This window comes from Dermacentor silvarum, chromosome 6, assembly GCF_013339745.2.
Source record: "Dermacentor silvarum isolate Dsil-2018 chromosome 6, BIME_Dsil_1.4, whole genome shotgun sequence".
In the NCBI taxonomy this organism is placed as follows: Eukaryota; Metazoa; Arthropoda; class Arachnida; order Ixodida; family Ixodidae; genus Dermacentor; species Dermacentor silvarum.
The window spans coordinates 159,698,450-159,705,001 of record NC_051159.1 but is presented as its reverse complement, the minus strand read 5'-3'; the positions used below and the strand labels follow the sequence as shown (position 1 = coordinate 159,705,001).

General features: G+C 47.6%; 1 long non-coding RNA gene across 1 annotated transcript in view; it reads right to left on the bottom strand.

Annotated features, from left to right (window-relative positions):
• Nucleotides 1-5,834, bottom strand: part of LOC125946434 (uncharacterized) — a 26,596-nt gene extending 20,762 nt beyond the window's left edge. The window contains exon 1 of the long non-coding RNA XR_007467585.1: nt 5,762-5,834. This is a non-coding gene — a long non-coding RNA (uncharacterized LOC125946434). The remainder of the gene's footprint in view (nt 1-5,761) is intronic.
• Between the last annotated feature and the right edge of the window lie 718 nt (nt 5,835-6,552).

Genomic DNA, 6,552 nt, shown 5'->3' with positions numbered 1-6,552 from the left:
TAAAATTATTTACCTTTCATAAAACAAGATTCTAAAATGTGTGTTGCTTTTCTGTTCATGCATAGTATTCCAATTTGTAGTTTTATATTTCTTTATATAGTGTTTTGCCCCCCAAAATGTCTGCAAACTGTCTCACACTCTTGTGCATTCTGCGCATTGCCGAGAGAAAACGTGGTGTATAGCTTTGCTTACTAGAGTGTCTTTTCCTATCTAGCCTGTGTTTATGAACTTCAACTATTGCATGTTTTTGCCTTTGTCAGGGCTAGCGTCAGCTGGCGCGATATATATCATTGAGTCCTGCGACAAGTCTAACATCCCCCGCTAAATTAAAGCTTTCAGTGTGTTTACCACATGCTACCTACTTAATTCAGTGACTGTTGGTGGCAGGGCCCTAAAATTAGTAAGGGCACACCACAAGCCTTCAGGGACATCAGCCCAATTTTGTTTTATGCTGTAACGCGGCCTCGGGAATATTTTGCGCCTGCGTTTCCAGCTCAAGTGCCCAGCGTGCAAACGTCAGCTTAAAAATTTTACCCACCCTTCCCTACCAGAAAAGGGGCGTAAACGAAGCTTGACCTGGGTGCACCTAAACTAACCATGATGCGAAGGCTGCGACAGAAAGAACAACGTCACTGACGGTCCACCGTTGTCGCTTGCGTTCGATGGTTCGAGTTTGCTCGGCGGCGGGGTTAGCAGCATTCGCCCACCATTGCCGCTTGCGATTGTTCGAAGTTAAAGTGCGTCAACATTAAATGTGGCTGTCACGTAAGACAATGAATGGATCATACCCCCTTAAGCCATGGTCATGCCCCCCCCCCCCCCCCCCCCGTAAACGAGGCCTGCCCTTTACAACGGCAGAAGAGAATTTAAATTGTACGCTGGAATGATTAGCGGCAACGCCACCATCTGTGGAAGCAGACGACGACGATGAACGCGGGGGCAGTGGCACGAGCGCGTACTTGCATGTAGGCTCCCTTACGAGCGCGTGCCGAGGGCGCCAACGAGCCAGCTGCGGAAGAAGACGACGATGCTCGAGCCAATGCTGATAATGAGTGCTTTTTGCGTACACGCACGCCACCAAAATCTGTGCCTTATAAGAAGCTTCGCTTGAAAAAATCACAGCATATCCACGGGGTGAATGATGATGAGTGGGCGAAGCTCCGGAGGAAATCATCGGATCTCCCGCTTAAGGGGACGCTAGCACAAACGCGTTAGAAACGTGCAGTACTCCTCTAGTAAGGGGGAGCGGCCACAGCGTCTTACGCAGCCATTACACATGCCGGAACGTGTGCACCGCGTTTGCCGACGCCATCACATGAGTGCTGAGAGAGTATACACCCCCGTGTTCATAAACGCTCCTCGACTTGAACTTGACTTGCCACCGCCTTGGGCAGCGCGTTCGAACGCGTTGAAGGTAAGGCGGAGAGGCCACAGCGTCTTACACCAGCTTCTTACACGGGCCGTAACGCGCTAGCACAAACGCGTTAGAAACGCGCTAGAAACGCGGCCTTTCGTTAATGTTGGGTATTTATTGCCATCGTGGTGCGGTGTGTCTATGTGCGCTTCCGTGGCGTAGTGGTTAGCGCCGCGCGTTCGGAAGCGAGGGGTCCCTGGTTCGATTCCGCGCTACGGACACAACTTTCGGAATTTTCTTTTTCATAAAACGCCGGAAGCGTTCTCCGGAATCCGGAAGCTGTGGACCGGAAGCGGGACCGGAAGCGGAACCGGAAGTGGAACCGGAAGCGGAAGTCGGCTTCCGGTTATACTATACGTATACATATATATGTATATATGGGTATACATACATATACGGACACACAACGCCATCTATTGGGCAATTCATACAACTAGACGTGGCTACCTACTACGACGGGGACGATGGGGTGCCGCTATAAGGAGCTTCGCCCCTAAAACAACGCAGCATGGCACGATGCTAATACTAACCACCAGTACAGCTCAGGTAGACGCGCTGACCACGAACCACTGCGTGCTCCAGGTGGCCACGGCAAGGGCTTCGTTGTTGGCAGCTGTCTACGAGCGCTGACTAGCTGCCTTGCTGGAGTCGATAGCTGGGTGAACAAATTATGCATGACTATCATGACGCCACTGTGAAGGGTAACAAATCAGGGTGTGGGCTCACAAACTGTTCGTGCGCTGTAGGGGTTCGTAACAAGCTACAGCCGAACTTTATCCCGAAAATATTATCAGAGAAACAGTCCGCCCAATCATTGTTTTTACGAATAAAATGTTTTGTGAATTTGGCTGCACTGTCATTTAATAATGTATGAGTGATGAAACAACGTCCGAAATTATTGGTGGAAGAAGGTTGAAAACTTCTGCAGCCATGAACATTAACTTCGGTGTAACGTCCAATTGTGTATGTCAAAAGTAACATTAAGTAACAACGAGCAGTTATACAACGACCTGCGGGTGCTAAAGCGGCATATCTCTTAACGGACCGCAATATTAGGGTGTTTCAGTTAAGCGTCCTTACGGTCCGTTCCGCTCCGAGTTGCCCCGCTAAGCCACAGCGGAGAGGCGGGCGATTTTCACGTTTTAGTTACGTGTTTAGCGTAGCGGAGCTTACCTTTCGTAGTTGCAGCGGCCTCTGGCCGAGTTCAGCGCAGTGAAACAAAATAATTTTTTTGACTTTTATGAAGTAAAACATTCGAATAGATACGGTATATATATATATATATATATATATATATATATATATATATACATATATATCTTAGTTGTGCATGAAGTATCAGAAGGGCGCTTGTAATGCGTTACTGGTCCATAATCTCGAGTTAAAAATGAATCCTCGACTTGGTGAACGCCACGTGCATGACAGCCAGCGAGGTTGCATTCCGCATCCAATCCAATCCTTTCTGACACCAATGGTTCACTTTATTTCCTTAAAGAACTATTGGCGGTGTATTACACAAGTTATTCGCGCTCGCACGACTAATGCCTCGATGCAAGGTGTCTCGATGCACGCGCGAGAGAGTGTGCGTGTATCGACCACCTTCGCTAGCGAAAAACGGCAGCGACGCTCCACGCTTCGCTTAGGCAGCTTGTGAGCGGACAGTGTTTCTCGCTCCGCTAGCCCGCTAGCGGCTAGGCGGAGGGCGCATGCACATTCGCGCTTCCGCTCCGCTTAGCTGTGGAGTAGAGCGTAAAAACGCTTAACTAAAACACTCTGTTAGCAGTCAGGACTCCTCCGGAACCTTGCCGCAAACCTGATCGACCTAATAAAATTCATTAGCTGCAATCATGTCGTTTTTATGCCGACGCGTCTCGTCATGCTTACGGACGCTAGAATCACCAAACAATTTCGCAAACCCGACACGCTAGCCGTTCTTAACTAACGTTTCCAGTGAGTTCAGACGAAGCGAAAGCTTACCTGACCATTCATTAGCACGATCTCCACAGTTTACACTGAAGCGCAATCTACAGATTCTGTACACGAAAAGGCTATTTCTTAGCCTAAGAAAACCAGTATGAACGTTAAGCTCGCCAAATAGTGCGATATAACATAACGTGAATGCGACATGTTGGCGCGACACAGCACGCAGAGCAAGTGCTGCCGGGCTGACGGAAGAATGCCCTGATAACTTTCAGGCGTCTCACAACGCTGGCGTTGTGGACCTTCCTACACATACGCTCAAGAGGTACGCGTATGTAAGTGGGCTCCCTACCCTGGCGTCATGAGAAGCGCCGGCAGTGACGTTAGTGGCTTTGAACCTTGATGGTCCAGGAGGACAGACCTACGGGCAATTCCGTCGGCGTTATTCCCCGCCTAGTGAAATATTGTAGCGAAAGCTACACTGGCCGCATTATCGCCGTGTCGCTGTGGCCGGTGGCAGCACCGCGAGCTGAGCCGTTGCCTATCAACCGCCGCAGATGGTGTCGCAGCTGGCTGGCAGCGTTTCTTTCTCTATGGTCTGACCTAGGGAGCCTACATGCAAGCGCTTGCATGTAGGCTCCCTAGTCTGACCACCCCGCGGCGTCTTACCGGCGTCTGACCACGCCGCAAGTGGCGTCTGACAAGCGTCTTTCGCCCGGCGAACTGCTTCACAGGAGAGGGTCCGAATAGGGAGCTTACATGCAACGCCGTTTGCATGTAGTCTCCCTAGGTCCGAAATGCCAAGCGCGCGAAGCTATAGTGTCGGATACTCAGGAAGAGCCAGCCTTTCGGCTCGCAATACGCTTGTACTTGCCGGCTTATAAGTTATACCTGGCTTATATCGATGAGTGTATACCTAAGTATAATAATTACAGCTAAATCAAAGGCTAACCAAGTGAAACCAAGACTTAACCAAGCTCAACCAAGCTTTCGCTTTGCATATCGAGGGTTAGCTGAGCTAAGCCGCGGCAATTTTTAGGTAACATTACCTTAACGTTTATTGTCCATTTTGCAATTCTCGCTTGCTAATTTTCTTGTTAATTTTGTTGGCAATTTTCGGAGACAGCGTCATTGATGATAAGCGCAGCATAACCCTAGCTGTAGGTCCTAAACACTGTTTATATCTACGCATGAAACTTCTAGATCTGTCAAGCCTATAGCGTGCTGCTTTACAAGATTTCCTCCCGACGAAGAAGGATTTCGTTCTGTTTCGAACTCTACCACCAGCATCAGTGCTTTCGGGGATCAATTGAGTGATTCAGAACGTCTATCTAAGCATCGATAACTTAATTTATCACGAGAGAACTTGGACCTGTTATTTTGGAGAAGGAAGTTTGTTTGGTCAATATGCCAGACAACGTGCTTTCAGAAACCCGTGAAAAGAATTTTGAGATTGAAGACAAAGCTTCCCGCTGTTAATGAACCCGCTGTTGATCTCTTGTTAAGACATAAGCTAGATAATGTTCTGTATCAACTTTCATGGGCTTCAATCAACTTTCACAGACAACTATGGAGCGTCTACGGGAGTTTTCCTGACATTCTTGTCCATGTACGTACTTAAAGTGGACGCTAGTGGGGTCAGGGATTCGCATTGGTGCTAAGGTTGCCCGTTTTAGTAATCTATACTTCAGCAAGGTTTGTCGTGCATTAGATCGCTTCTTCAGTGACAACGTGTTCAATATCTTTCGTTGCGTGGACTATGTTGTTCTTTTCTAGTGATGACAAAATGCAAGAAATTAAGGTTCACTAAAATATTGCCTCTGGTAAACAGCATCCAATTTCCATACATACTCTTGACTTTTCGGGAAGATAATATGTGTTGGGCAATACTTTCAAAGGTAATTAAACGTTTACAAACCATTTTCTCCAAGTATTCTAAAGTTGTAAAAGCGGAATAACCACGTCCGGCCTTCACACAAAAGCGTTCTTACGATAAAACTGTTCGTAGAAGCAGGTGTCAGCCAATCGTGGTGTCGGACATACCATTAGCCACGACGGCTGGCCAACAGCAAGCAGCATTTAAGAACGAAAAGCTTTGTGAATTCGGCCCATGTAGATCCTTTTTCGTCAGGAGAATCCCATATCCTTCTGTCTAGCGCGGCAAGTTTCTAGGCAAGGTATTGTGGGAAATGCACTTCATCCATCACCCGTTGTGCCACCGCTTCAACGCGGTCAGTGCTGATGGCCAAGCTGCGCCATTTGGTTTCGGCAACCGTAACAAAAGCATAGAAGCACACTCCCAAAGAAATTTGTCCGCTACACGCCTTGTGGCACGCTCCGACTGACTGTATCGTTCTGCCTACGGCTACAGCAGTGAATATGAAAAGTGCGAATCGACCAAGGAGATTTGTTGAAAACTACACTCACCGGTAATGGCGCGGCAGCGGTCTCCACTCAGGCCTCCGGCCCTTCGCCTTGAGGATTACATCGATGCTGCTACCTCGCACACCGAGCTTATAAGGGTGATGATGAGTCTCAGATATGGCTCTTACCCACAACGGCGGTATGACAAGAATGGGACGGTTCGAGGAAGCGTACTAAGAAAATGGAGACAGAAAAAATTGCAAACAAGATTATTGTGCGCAATTGAACAGTCAGACCAAACGATATACAAATAGATGTTCACTAAGAGGAGCTCCATGCAACTTTTGCAGCCATAAAGAGAGCGAGAAAATGAGGAAAGGTTGGGAGGTTCACGAGCCGGACGTCCGGTTAGCTAGCCTGCACGGGGAGGAGGGGATGATGGATTAAAAGTGGCCATAAATAACTTGGAAGAGCAATAATTGTCAGAATATAGCAAGCGCTTGATACTTGCTTGCTGAGTAATGGAAGTTACTGAGGATTGGCCAAAGTACCGGTGATAAGGTGCTAAGTGAAACGTGACATGTAAAAAAAAAGTAAAGTAGCGGAAATAAATAAAATCAAAGCATCTTTCTTAAAAAAAAGATGGTTGAACGCGAAGCTTTCTCCCATGCAAACTGAATCAAAGTCCAAAGCCAACGACCACGCAACGAACCCAAGAAAAGCTGAGCGACCCGAAGCGATGCACATGAGATTTGAATGCTTCTTTAGAAATGTATTTTTTGAACGTTGAAGTTGAATGAAGACACATTTTGTTAAGTTGCATAGCCTTTATTTTAGATTATGTAGCCGTTGAT